We start from the raw sequence: 14936 nt of genomic DNA, 5'->3' as shown, positions 1-14936 counted from the left end.
GATTTTCAGGAGTACCGTATGTGAAAGCACTGCTCCTTAGCACAGTCACTATGTTGTGGGATCTTCCTTGTTTTAGAGGCTGGAAGAGGCTTTTTCTTCTCCCTCTCAACTTGATGACAGTTAATTAAAAACAAACCTTTCCTTGGTTCCCATTGCATATTTTATGTGACAAACTGGTTCAAAGGAAACTTTTTTGAATGGTGCGGGTCAGGGGAAGCCCATATATAAATGATCATATCATTTTATGCTTCATCATTTAATATTGCATAGCTTTTTTCCCTCTCTTCCCCTCTTGTTTCTGATATTCCATTTTAAAAAGTCTGCTCTGCTTGTTTTGCTCAACTGACATCCTAGCGAATCATCCTATCCAGTATTGCAGGTGGCAGAGCCTGTACATCTTGCTCTCTTAAACCTAAAAGAAAAAAAGAGTGGACAGGGAAGTCTGACTGAATTAATAGGATTTGTTCCTCGGAGGAGTAATTCACAATTGCAGTGACTCTATGCAGGGGAAGACCACACTTTAAGGGCAGATTGTTCCATTAAGGCACAGGTTAACATTGCTGAACGGAGTCATACCATTCTTGGGTGGGCCACGGGACTGCACCACACCTCATGGAGGCATAATCCCAGTTTAACTTCATAGAGCGTGTGCACTCACTGCACCACCACTTATTAGGGTACAGGGTGCAGCGGCTGGTGTGAAGGATGGGATGAGAGAAGGACTGAGGCTTCTATAGCCCCATTATGGTGGCTAGAACTCTAACAGGAGTTGCAGGGGCTGCTACAGTGTCTGTCTGCTTTGCAAGGCCCAGAAAAATGGGGAAAGATTCCTTGCAACCTTCTCCCTCCTCACTCCCCTGCACAGTGGCCAATGGCAATTCAGGCCTGGAGGATTATAAAACCTCCAATCATACAGTTATTGCCTAGAAGAGCAGGAAGAAAATAATTATTTCAAATTAGAGCAAGGGATAACTACCCAATTGCATAGCCCTTCCTGTGTGTCAGTTTCATCAGCTTCACCTGTAATCAGCTCTGGTGAATGGAACCAGCCAGTCTTCTAATTCGGAAATAAATTGGTGAATATGCATCTCCTTTGGCAGAGGTGAAAGTAAGCCAGTATGGTCCGGTACGGCGTACCAGCAAGAACCACTATGCAGTGCCAGAAGCATCGGCTTCTGTGGCAGCGAGCCCCAACCCCTTTAAACCCCACCTAACTCTGATCTGCAAAACACAGGGCACCAAATGTCATCCAGTGATTCCTGCACTAAACCCAACAATATATGGCTGAACTAAAGCATCTCTTTAGAAACAAGTCCAGTTTTGCTTTAAAGTCTCCACATGATAGGGGATTACCACATCTCTTGGAAAACTGCTTCAGCAGTTACTTACCCTTCCTGTTAAAAACATGCTTCTTAGTATTATGTCAGATGTCACAGCTGAAAGCTATGTAATTCACAGGTGTTTTTAGGCCAGTTTGTTATAAAATGGAAACAAACAAAATCCAACCCCCCAAAACAGCATGAACCTCTGCCCCGATATTTTTCAATTGTTTTTATGTTGACAAATTAAGTTACATTTTTATTTCTTCTTTATTTAGCACCTTGTTGGAATTATTAATAATATCTGAAATTATTAATATCGGAAACGACCAAATTCTAGTTTAACCATAAATCCCTTTATTATCTCCAAAGGCCAAATTGTATTTTATACAGTTGCTCTACTCATGCCTAAGAAAGCCCTAATCATAGGGAATTTACTCTAACTAAACAGTAACAAAACATGGATAGGCATTTGAGCAAAATAGTTACAAACAGGCTAAACCCAGGGGCACTTAGACCCATATTGATTGGCTCCTCCATGGTCACAGGGGTATTAACAATTAATCCTTCAAGAGTTTATATACTTCTTATACTCTTTCACAAAGAAGTGATATCATTGCCAGTTACTGACTTCAGCTAAAAACCAATCTCAGACAATTCACCTTTATTTCCAGTCTTAATCCAGATAAGATTTACGATCTCCTTTCTTCCCCAAGGTCTTTCCTCCCAGACTCTTCCTTTCTTTCTTGCTTACCAGCTGAACTATGGGAAGGTTTGTGCTTGTTTCTTTTAAGGCAGTTTTTTCTTTGTTTTGTTACTACAACTGTTTATTTTATTAGTTACTTTTTGAACCATACATCTCCTTTCTACACTACAAATAAGTAATTCTCATGGACTTCCTTTACTTGCTGATTAGGATTTTTTCCTTACTAGCCACAAACCATAAAGCAAATATATTGTTGTCTTAACCATACTTACGTGAACTTTAATTCTTCTTTTTAATTTCATAATCATCCTACACACCTCTTGTCCTGGTTGGACTCAGAAATGCAGCAACCAGAAGAAAGATTTCAACCCCAAAGAAGCAGCTACTGGAAATCTCACAAGAAATCCCTCTCATTCTCTCAGGGGACTCTGATCCAAAGCCCACTGAGGACTATCTTTCCGTTGGTCTTTGGAACCAACCCAAGATACTCAACTTTGTTTTTAGAACAAAAGATTCAACCTTTCAGGTGCTCATTTGAAACAAAACATGACTATTAATTTTAGAAGTGGATTCAAGAAGGAGGCATTTCAACTTCAGTTCACACTAGGTTTCAGGGTTTGTGTTCAGGGCACAACAAAGCTGGAAGGATCTGGAAATGTGTTGGCAAATGGTATCTTCTCCTGTCATGGAGAAGAGATTCACAACATTCAGGACAATCCCTGATGTTTGTGAAGAATTTATACTCAGCTTGCAGTTTGTACAGAGCTTTTTCAAATTGTGCCTTCCCCAAATTTTCCCCATAGCCAGTTAAGCTTGTGAACTCACTTTCCACACTGGCAAAAATGGAAGTAGAGCATTAACTCAGAATTAAAAAGAAGCTTTTGCCCTGATCACATTGTCCAAAAAGAAATTGAGGCAGAACCACCATTTTGTTTCCCTTGATTCAGCTCTGGGTTAGAAGAAAGATATTTCAGCAGCTCAGAAGCCTTGATTTTTTTTTCCCTTTCTCTCTCCATACCTATCATTGTGATTCCTGGATGCTAGTGGATACTAATGACTGACAACCTTCCCAGATGGCATGTGCTATCCCATGACTTTTTGACCTTTATAAGCCCTTGATGTTAACAATAAAATTAAAATCCTGAAGGCTGTTCTCAAAAAGGCCAACTAGAAAGGCTTATATTGAAAGATGGGGCTACAGGAGTAGTCTGATCCCAAAGTCCTCTGAATATTCCAGTCACACTCATATATGTAACTCATAGTAGGTTTTTTAGCCAGCTGCAACAGAATCTAAGTGTCTCACTGTGAAACATAGAAATACAAAGCGGAACCAGATATATTTCCATTGTGTGTTGCATGTAGTTTGTGGATTTAATAACTCAGGATCTTCTTAAGCAACATGATGTGAAGGCATAACTAGGCTCCAGGTGGAACTACCTTGCTGTCATCTCCCTAGGGGGAATGGTTTATTTTCAGTAAACAATCCATCTCCTAGGTTGCTTTATTGTTATTACGGAGTTTCTCTGATTAATAAGTGTAAATAAATTCTTCTGGTTTCTCAGATCATCTGAAACTGCTACTTTGTGACAGAAATTTGCACCTTCAGAATCGTTCTCTGTTTGATGTTGTTTGTATGTGCTGAAATAATGAAGCACTTGAAGAGATGCTTGTAAGAAAACTGTCACAAATATTTTGCAAGTCAGCAAGTCGCTGGCTCTTATGTACATTTCAAGATTAAGTGGGCAATATTCACTGTAATCCAATGGGGAGAGGGGAGAAGAGTTGGGGTTTTATTGAGTTCTAAGAGAAGGGAGGTTCTGGAAATCTTATCACTGGGAGAATGTCCATCTATCCTTTTATGATAGGGCTGCAAGAGTCAGGTATGCATGAGTCTCATGCTGAGTACCTGAGAACTAACTTGTGTCTCGTTTTACTTTGGATCCTGACTAGATGCGTGCTCTTGAGCATGGCAAATCCAGTGGTTGATATTTCACTCTTAATATCCAAGGAGCTAAAGTATTTGTTTATACTTAACTGATAAGTAGCTGGGATGCATAGCAGCATTACCTGGTCTCTACAAATGTAAAAGAAGAAACATCTGCCTCACTGGGAGAACATATAAAGACAGTACCTGGCTTAGTGTCATTATCTGTGACAATTGTCACAGATTAATCAACACAAGTCACTTTTTATAACTTCTAGTGTTATATATTTAGCTTGATAATCATTTACACTGATCCTTATCACAAATATTCTTCTTTTGCCATTCTTCAATGAATGTGTTTATTATAACATAGGGCAATCACCAGAAAGTAAATGCAAATTATTTATATTTATTCTTATTTGCACGAAATGGTACTGGTAGTGATTCCTTTAGGTATCTATGACCCATTGAAAATATACTTCAATATGATTTTTTAAATCATGCAAACCTAACATTGCAGTTCCCCAACATAGCATCATTTGAACAGATGTCATAAAGTGCATGAACTGGTCCACAGTCTGCAAATTCTTGCTATATTGGGGGCCCTTGTCCATCTGTTTTAGGGTTGGCTCTACAAGGATTTAAAAAAGAATGCTAAAATTGTCCTTCTCCATTTTGGATTGACCTTTGTGGATAACCCTGCTTTGCATATATTGAATGATGCATCTGATTGGAAGAGAGCAACTTACTTTCAAAATCAGTCTGTTGGTTCTGAAAGAAGATTAAGTTAAGGCACTAGACAGGAAATATCCATCAGCAAAGGTCAGAGCTTGCTTTAAGATTTTTGGGGAGATGAGTTTGATAAGATGAACATAGACTTCACTCTGAGACTTTGACATACATTTTTAGATTAAAAGGGTGGTTTCCATGCTAAAATCAGCCATTTTTTGCTAAAACAGCAAGGGTATCCAGCATATTGTCTGGATTCCATCCAACCACAGGATTAGACAACTTTTCAATGGATGGTTCTACAAATAAGATGGATTCTGGGGAACACAGGGCCCTCAAACACCACAGAGATTTTTGTGTTATTACATTCTAGAAAATGTTATTATATATTTATTTGGTGTCCATCACCATAATATCTTGGCGCCTAATGAAGTTTGAGGCACACCAACACCTTGCCTTCCTGTCAACTAGAAAAAATGGTTTAATCAACTGGGAAGAATTTGACAAAGACTGTCTCTTTCCAGGATAGGCCATGAGCAACAGCTAACTGAGTGCAAGAACTATCAGCAACGTATGAGCTGCATATGTGCAACACGTGAGACTGGAAGGAGAGATATTAGCTCTTTGATACCACACTGATGACCGATAGGTAGATAGAGGCAGAAAGTTTGCCAATAGAAAAATACTGTTGTGGTAAAAAAAGTAATCTTTTTGAATGTATCAAGGAATTTGTTTTCCACCTGAAGGGAGTTCTAGAAACTTTTTCGAATAAAAGGGGAGTTATTCTTTTGAAAAATCAATGACAACATAAATGTCATTTTCACTTACTATGCACAATACAGTTTGTCAGAGCTCTACAATTTTTAGCAGGCACAATGCCACCTTCACAGATGGGCAAGAGTATAAGCATGCCAGAGAAACAGTTTGTGCCTGAAGTTTCAATGCTGGTAGCCAAACCCCATCCCAAAATATTTAAAAAGCATTCAGTGAAGACCAGCATGTGTGGCTAGAGGGAACATGTCATTCTGGAGCCCTTGGATTCTGGATTCACTTGAAAAATCCCCAATATATTGAATAAAATATATAGTCTGTGCTCTAAATGAAACAGGATTAATGTTCTGCATGTGAGAAGGAAGGAAAGATATGCAGTATATAGGATTATATGGCACCTTTTACCTGCAAGCAGAATTTACAAAGGCCACCAAGAATTATGCATACAGGTGATGGGCACAACTGCGTACTTTAATAAGTAAATCTCAGTTCCTGAACAACTCTCCACAGGAAGCACTCTTGGATTTTCTTGGACATCTGTAGAGGGTGGCTCTGTGACTCTTTGTTGTTCCACATATGCATTTGGCTCAATAGTACCTTACAGAAACAGGTTCATGGAAGCTCTGTTTCGTGAAAACACAAGATGTGTCGATTCAGCACAAATCAAGCTTCAAATCCATTATTGCTTCATTGTTTCCAGTTTGCCCAATAACAAAACTGTCCCTATTGTCTCTGTGCCTTTGTTCTGAAAGTACACAGCCTGGAATTCCAGATATCACACACTGCCACCAGCTTATTTCTTTCCACTCATGTTCTGTATTAAGTACAGTAGTTAAGAGACCCCATACAAATTTGCTCATTGGATGCTAAATATTTTTTGTCTTCTTTCTGCTTTCTCCTTTATTTCAGGGCACAGTTTGCTGTCTAGTAAATTACCACAAATATGGACTAAAGACATCATTAAGTAAGCAGCCTGAGCTGAAAATTGGATGTCTTTTTTAAAGTGCTGATGTACATGTTTTGGAGGTGTTACCTTATGTAATAGATGGGAGAAGAAAATAGTCACACAGCAGCTCCTTTGCTCTACACTTGGATGCTTTGTTAAATAAGAATAAGCCAATTTAATTAATATTGATTTAACACTGAATGTCCTTGCAAAATATTGCCCTCTGATATTTTTTCCCATCAAAGATGCACAAGCTGCAGAAAGTAAAAATAAAAAAAAAAATTCAAATCCATTTGCAGCCCTTATACTAATAGGCTAATAAATTTAGAAACAAAATTTGGGTTTAGGTATCTCGTAAGATCACACCAATTGTCATGCTGGGTGAGGTGCAGCTAACAATTTGCCTTAATGATGGCTTTAAGTGGGAGGGAAACAAGTGGTGGAAGGTTCATGTTAAGATGCTGATATGGTGACAGGTTTCATAAGTAAGATCTGGAAATCGTCACATTATCGCTGAGGAAGAAAAAGCCTAGGGCACACAAATAAAATTAGACTTTTCATGTCAGAGTACTACTGAACTTGAAGTTGTAGAAGAAATATCATAACCAAAGTTCAACTAGTCTAAGGTTCTGTAGGCCAGAGTTGGGTCTCAGTTCAGTTGCATACAACTGTTTTGTTTCTTGTTGACAGCTGAAGAATATTTGCTGTGTACTTTTTCGCTAGTTGATGCATTTTCCCAAAGGAAGAATTCATCTTCTTCATCTGGCTATTGCTAAAGTCTCAGGACTACATCATTCTTAAAGCATTGCTATGTTTTCTCAGTTTTCAGGGCCAAGGCCAATCCTTCTTTATTTAACATAAATTGGCATAGCTCCAGTAAAGTCAATGGAATTATGTTAATTTACACCAGCTGAGGATTTGGTCCATTGTGCTTAAATCTTTCAGAAGAGTCTCAACTGAAGTACCAAGTTTTGCAATTTGGTGCAGTGCCGATAAATATTTATGGCTCACAGGACTGGCATGTCCAAGTTTAGGAATATCTTCAATAGGGCAAGATGTGCTGACTTCAGTCCTTTATGATCAAAAAATTAAAAATTGAGTAGGCAAGCTTTTTAGGCAAACACTTGTCAGTAAACTATAGTAGTTATTTTGGTTTCCCTGTCCTTGCTTACAAATTATCTGCTTCTCCCAAATATCCTTCAGGTTCTTGTCTACCAGATATCCAACAAGGTAAACATTCTAAAAGTTTCTGATGTGTGATGGGTCAGTTTTCCTGCTTGTAATTTGAGAGTTGCACAGTGGTAGCAGCCAGTCACTAGGAAATATAAAAGTATGCAGCTATCCATCAAGAATGGATGATATTCTTTCCTTCTCCTTTCACCTCAGTGTGGGCCTATTAAAAGTTCTGATGCTTTAGGTCAAGTCACTATAATCTGATGAGTTAAATAAATATATTTTTTCATTTTTAAAAGTGATCTATATAAAGAGGACATCTTCAAATACAGGCAAGTCTCCTCTTATGCGGGGGTTCCGTTCCACGATTAGCTCATAAAGAGAAAACCGCGTATAGTGAAACACTCATTGAGTTGAATGGCGGGCGGAACCACCCGCACTACAGATGCAGTTTTTATATTGTTATTTTTCTTTTTTTTTTCCTGTTTTTGCCGACCGCGCAAAGCTGAATTTGTGCATGTTAAATGCGCTTAAGATGCGACTTGCTTGTATCTCCAACTCTCCAGTTTGAACCTAAATCTCATTTCCTTTTAGATAAGGTTAATTACTTTGTGTTATGAGCACTAACTATCAAAGTAAATGGTTTTTAAACAAGTGCTGGTCTTGGCATACAGTCTGTTTGAACTGCCACCTTGTACTGACACCATAACAGTGAATTTATGAAATCACAATCATCTGAGAACAGACTGTAATGTCAAATACAGAATTATGACTTCTCTGTAGGAACAAGTAGGAGAATGTGAGCTGCAAAAGAGAATGGCAATAATCACATATTATTTTCTGTTTGTAAAGAGGTGTTTTTTTTTTAATGCTTTTAAAAAAAGCATCAGGAAATCCACAGCCTATAAATGCAGACATCTTACATTTCGAGAAAGCAGTATCCTTGCATGAATTTGGGTCAAGTTTAAAAAATATGAACTACAGATCATTAATTTTATAAACAGTTTCAAGATTAATGTGCTCTAATTTCATGATATGGGCCCAGGAAGTTTATTTTTCTAAACACAGATACAACAACACTGTATTTGAACACAAATTGTGTTATTAATAGCACATAAAATCTTGGTTTGACCAGTAGAGAATAATGCCTTCAGTGTGTCATTTGTGTAATCAGGAACTGAGAAAGCAAGTCTTTCCGTGGAGTATGAGTAATCATAAAGAAAAACAGACTTGGGTTAACTATTAAAGGATTAAGATTAGGGACTTTGAATTATTTAATTAGAGGTGAGATAAGACTTTGTTACGGAGCATGCCAGTATAGAGGGTTAGTCTCAGAATTTCTAATTGTTCTTGTTTACAGATTTCAGCATTCACCAGCAATTCAACTACATACTGCAGGTACCTGGTGAGCTTGTATTAGGGGTGGTCAGCTCACTGAAGCGTGTTCCACTATTGTTACTTGTGCTAGCTAGATTAAAGCTAGCGTGGGTATGTCTACCTGCACTACAATCACACCTTAATTTTCAGAACAGACATATACTTAGGGTGTCACTGCTAGGACAGAATTAAGGATGTTTGGGTGTCCTTAAATATGAATTTCATTGCTATCAAATGGTTGGGGTTTTCACCTTTAATATATGGAATATGTTTTTAAAACAAAAATAGAATGTTGTAGGGTTTACAACAAATTTCAATCATAGTTGCGGCGTAAATACATATCTTCTCCTTTGCAATAAAATCTGGACCAATAAAGGTATATGTCCCTCCAATTAAAAATGCTTCAATTTAGATTCCTCACTTAAACCATTGCCAGATTTCTACTGAATTACCTGCATTAATGTGGGTTTTATTAGAGAAAAAGCGTGTGTTTCTGTGATACTCAGCAGGTGATAAATTGTTTTGTATGAGACATATAATACCTTATCATGCCCTGTCTACTCATTGTTCAAAATGTATTTTAAAAATATGACCTAAAACAAAGCAAAACCAAAATCAAAACAAAAAACCCAACAGCAGCAAACAAATCCAGAGTTGAGTCATGATATAAAAATAGGACAGGTCGGGGGTTTGGGGACTGGGGAATAGGGAAAAAGTTTTAAAAGGTAGCAATTCAAATAGTCATTTGAACTAGGGATACTGGGAGGGCTTCTCCCTACTACTACAGCCTTCTATGCCACTGTGGTTAGTATACTGGGCTATAAAAGCCCTATGACTGGCTGGGGATATGTTCCTCTGGCACAGACACTCTGTGGATAAATAGCCATCTGGAGAACATCTCTCTAGCCTCAGCATAGAAGGGGCCAGAGACAGGAGAGGAGTAAGTAACCTCTTAAATGCCTCTGAAGTTTCTGTGGGTGTATTTATCAACCCAATGGTATTGATGAAAGCAAGTTAACATGGTAGCATGGCTACAGATTTTCAGTGATGTCGACTGTTTGGTGCATTCCATGTAAAAGGTAGAGGAAAATTGGATTCATCTTAACAAATGAGGATATCTGTGAAAGTCAACAAGGTATAAATGTGGCACCTTCTGAGCAAAGTAAGGTATTGTACTGTATCGACTTATTTTTTCTTGCCTTGGCATTACCCCTCCTAAGGCTATGAACCTGAAATCTTGAATGAATTACTTTAATAGGCTTAGTAAACTGCAGCTCCAAGGTTAGTTTATGTTTTCTGGAATTCAGAATAATAAATGTTCATTCTGAAAGAGTTCAGCCCTGAACACCTCAGAGCATTGCACAAAAAAAGTTATAAACAGGCTGCAAATTATTTTTATTTTTATTTAGGGGTATGTCTACACCCTATTTAGGATTATGTAGTAAAACTTCTTCAATTCCTTTTTTAACCTCACTGCTCTAACATCTTCATTCATTTGGAACCTTCGGACTCATCTTTTTTTCTTGGAATTATTATTTTCAGTTGCCAACATGGCAACTCTCTTCTCTGCTGTTGAAAATTCCAACATTAAGAGATCATGACAGGTGGAGAAAGTAGAAAGCAAACAGGGAAGCAACTGTGAAGTGAAATCGGGATTTTTCAAGGGCATTGGATAGCTGACAACCCTCCTTGTTTTTTAACTGTAAAATTTTGTGTTGTATAGATGGACCCTCAAAATATTGTTATATTTGTCTTCTTCCCTTGCAACAGATCACACCTGCATTCATGCAGACTGATCCTGATGGGAATCTTTGATACCTAACATTATTTACATAGAGCACTAACATCTTTATCCTTGTGATGCTCTATTGAAAATGAATTACAATCACCCACCTCTAAGCCCTCTGTGTTGCGTGTTTCTGTATTGCTATGAATTTTAGATCCTATATCTAGTGTTACAATAGCATTTTATGTAATAAGGGTGACCTTCACCCTTTGTGGAAGGCAAGCACCATGTAAGTTCAGTTTAAGACTTTTTTGAGTATTTAGGAATATAGATGATGCACAGAACTTCTGCTGGAACTTCTCATTTGGGTGAATTTCACCCACACATGATGTGTACTACTATTTATGTAAAACACCTTCCATCTCTCCCTGAATTCAGCCCCAGGAAGGTAGTAATATGGGGTGCTTGATGAGCGTCGTTATTGTGATTCATAGGCTCATAGCTTTTAAATGTAGAGGTCCCCCTGAGTGCTCAGAAATGCACCCAGAATCTCATGCTTACACTTGTGCACACAGTTGGCACAGCTGCAAATGTTTATTGGACAATAGCACACACAGTGGGGTGTTTCTTGTGTTCAGATGAATACCAACAAACAGGTATGTGGAGTCAATGAATATTACTGATGGTCTCATGCTTTCACTAAACTGCATAACAGTAGTGAGATCTGGCAAATTGCTGAGGTATTGCTTCTACTGATACAAAGAGAATCCAGAACACAAGGTTTCCAGTGGTCCATTGAATGCTCCATTTATATTACAGCTGATCAAACCAGAAAACTGGGATCCATTCTACAATTCTGCCCCCACCTTCTCCAGGGATGTGCAACATCCACTGGGTGTGATTGGGTATTTTTGCTCATGTTTTATTTTCCTTTTCATTTATCTTAAATGTCAGTGGCATGGAGATGGGGATGCAGAACATATGCTGCTGTATAGCTGATTAAAGCAAGCAGAAACAAGAGGAAGAAGAGTGTAGGTAAAAGGGTGTTGTCCTCCCAGATCCAGAAGCAGAAATGGAGGCAAAGAGAAGGAAACCTGCTGTGTTGTTTCCTCTCCCACTGTCGCCTCCCTCCTGCACCAGAATCTAGCACAGCATCTACTAAAATTTACTATAATTTTCTCTTGTTAGCTGTTTTTTGATGACACTGCCCTCTTCTGGCTTCTCAGCATATAAATTAAACCAAACTAAGGTCCCTCAGATTCATATTTGGATGTGATATGAAGGGGCTGTACTTTACATATCAGAAAGTAGGAGAGTCAAAGAGAGTTGCTGCAAGTGTTAAGTTACACCAGTTTTGACTCATCTCTGGATTTGGCCCATTAGCTTCATTTGAGTTATTCTGGAATCATGCTGGTCATAATTAGAACATAATTTCCCCTCTCCCCCTCCACATCTTGTATTCTGCCCTGCTCACTTGCAATACTTTGGGTTTTATTAGCATTTTAAAGTAGTATATTTAGACCTGCAGTATCAAACTTGCATTTATCAAATTCACCGTCACAAATCTTATTATGCCTGTGTGCTAGAGACACAGAGATAAAGAATCACTGTCATCCAGTTAATATCCTAACCTTACAACGTACACTACTGGAATGCTTAAGTACAGTGCTGCCTTATAGGGCCTTGTCTCTCGTATTGCCCTGTAACTGGGTCTATTCCTCTGACCCCCTTGCTGCAGCTCCCTGCTGTCTCAAAAAGCACTCTGAGCCCCTTGGATGCAGCACCCGTGGCTTTTTATTTACACACAGTTCCCACCACCAGTGATTCTATTTACAGGTCTTATGCTTACTCTCCTTCTCCTTCTCCTTCTCCTTCTCCTTCTCCTTCTCCTTCTCCTTCTCAGGGAGTCTACCCCAGCCTGGAGACTGCTGTGCCTCTGGTTGTTCTCTTCCACCCTTCCTCTGGCTGCCAGCCGGCCTTTATGGCCCTTGAGCCTGCAGGCCCACAGGTGCAGTCCGTTCAGAGGCCAGGCACCAGGCTTCTCCCCAGCCCCAGTCCATTTCACCTGATTGGGGCTGGCTGAGCAGGGGCTAATTAGCTGCCTCTGCAGCAGCACCCTGCTACATATCTCCCTCCTTAAGCCAGTGCCAGGCCTGGTCGCCCTTGGCCTCTCTTCCCTCGGCCTGGGAGATTGCTATGCAGTGGGACTTCGACACACCCCACCCACAAAAGGCACATTGGGTAGGGGGCAGGGCACCCCTCAGGTCCACGCTTACCCAGAGGTCCTCATACCATTCACACGGCTGGGCCGGCCGCTCCAGAGGCTCCAGAGGCTCCTCCTGCCATTTCCCTGGAGTTGTTGACTCCGAGCCCCCTGCCCCGAGTCGGCCCCCTGCTTCCGGGCCAGACCCTTCACCTCCAAGCTGTGGGGCCTCCCCGAGTGGGGTGTCTTTAGTCTCCCCCTGGGCATCCTCCCCCGGAAGCTTCCTGGGCTTCCCAGCCATTCCCTCTGGTTTGCTCTCTTGGTTTTGCTGTCTAGGCTCTTTCAACAGTTCCCCTGGAGGTTGTAGGTCTGCCCCTTGCTCCGGGTTCACCTCCCCCAGGGTCCGGCTCCCCCTTTCCAGGGTCCTCTTTCCCTTCCTCTGCTTTAATGGTTGCTCCCCTCCGGCCACCCTTCCCTGTAGTGGAGAGTGCCAGTCCTGCCCTAAGAGCACGGGTTAAGCTAACCCTTCTAGTATCCCCACCTGCTTCCAGGCAAGCTGCATTTTACCTCAAGCGGTACCTGGGCCACGGGACAATACTCCTTATCCCCGTGGATGCATTCCACACACATCCGTTTCCCAGGGATAAACCAATGCGGCCTCACCAAGCGCCACTGTATAAAGGAGTGGGCGGAGGCCGTGTCCACCAGACCCCGCTGGGGCTTTCTCCCTACCCTCACTGGGACTGTGTCCAACCCACGCCTCCTTTTCTGCACCCCAATCCCGGTCCAGCCACAAAAGTCCGCCTCCCCACACTCCATTACCGGGCAGTCCCGACTTTTGTGTCCCAGCTTCCCGCACCGCCAACACATGAGCTGCTCTGGGCGGCTAGGGGTCCCCTTGGGCTCCTCCCGTCGCTTGTCCAGCGGCTTCACCACGCCGTGTTCACAGGGCTTCCTGCCCCCCTCTGGATCCCGCAGGGCTCAAGGTTCCCTCGCTGGGAGATCAGCCTCCGCAAATTCCTCGGTCCTTTGTACTGCTGCTTCCAGAGTGGCCGGCTGGTATCACCGCACCCATACCCGCACACTGTCTGGGAGGCCCTGTAAAAACTGCTCAAGGACCACCTGGTCCACTATCTGGCCCACCATGTGGGCATCAGGCCTCAACCATCAGGTTGCCCAGTCCATTAATTTCTGTGCAAAAGCCCGGGGTCGCACATGCCCTGTCCACCAGGCTGCCCGAAACTTCTGGCGGTATTTCTCAGCCAACAGTCCAAGGCAGTCTAAAATCGCCGCCTTCACCGCATTGTAATCCCTGGCTTGGATCTCTGTCAGGGCCATATAAGCAGCCTGAGCCTCCCTGGTGAGATAAGGGTCCAGCTGCAGGGCCCATGTAGTCCGATCCCAACCGGTGCCTAGGGCCACCAGTTCAAAAGTGCCTAGAAAGGCATCGGGGTCATCGGCGGGGGCCATTTTACAAAGGCTGAGGCCTGGGGTCCGGGTACCATCCCCCACAGCAGAACTCACCACTTTCTGCAGGAGCTGTTGCTGCGCCATCGACTGCTCCTTTATGAAATCCTGGAGGGCCTTCAGTTGCTCTGCCTGCCAGACGAGGAGGGCCTGCGGCTCCACCTGGTAGGACTCTTGCAAAGACTGTAGCATCTTCTGCATTTCGGTTTGTTGTTCTGATAGCCATTGCAGGGTGTTCTCCATGCCCAGGCTGCCACACTGCATCTATGGCACTGGTTCCCTGACAAGCCCCCACGTGTAACCGGGTCTCTTCCTCTGCCCCCCTTGCTGCAGTTCCCTGCTGTCTCAAAAAGCACTCTGAGCCTCCTGGATGCAGCACCCGTGGCTTTTTATTTACACACAGTTCCCACCACCAGTGATTCTATTTACAGGTCTTGGTCTTGGTCTTGGTCTTGGTCTTGGTCTTGGTCTTGGTCTTGGTCTTGGTCTTCTCCTTCTCCTTCTCCTTCTCCTTCTCCTTCTCCTTCTCCTTCTCCTTCTCTACAGGGAGTCTACCCCAGCCTGGAGACTGCCATGCTTCTGGCTGTTCTCTTCC

Source organism: Gopherus evgoodei, chromosome 7 (genome assembly GCF_007399415.2).
Source record: "Gopherus evgoodei ecotype Sinaloan lineage chromosome 7, rGopEvg1_v1.p, whole genome shotgun sequence".
Taxonomy (NCBI): Eukaryota; Metazoa; Chordata; order Testudines; family Testudinidae; genus Gopherus; species Gopherus evgoodei.
This window is presented reverse-complemented; position numbering follows the sequence as displayed.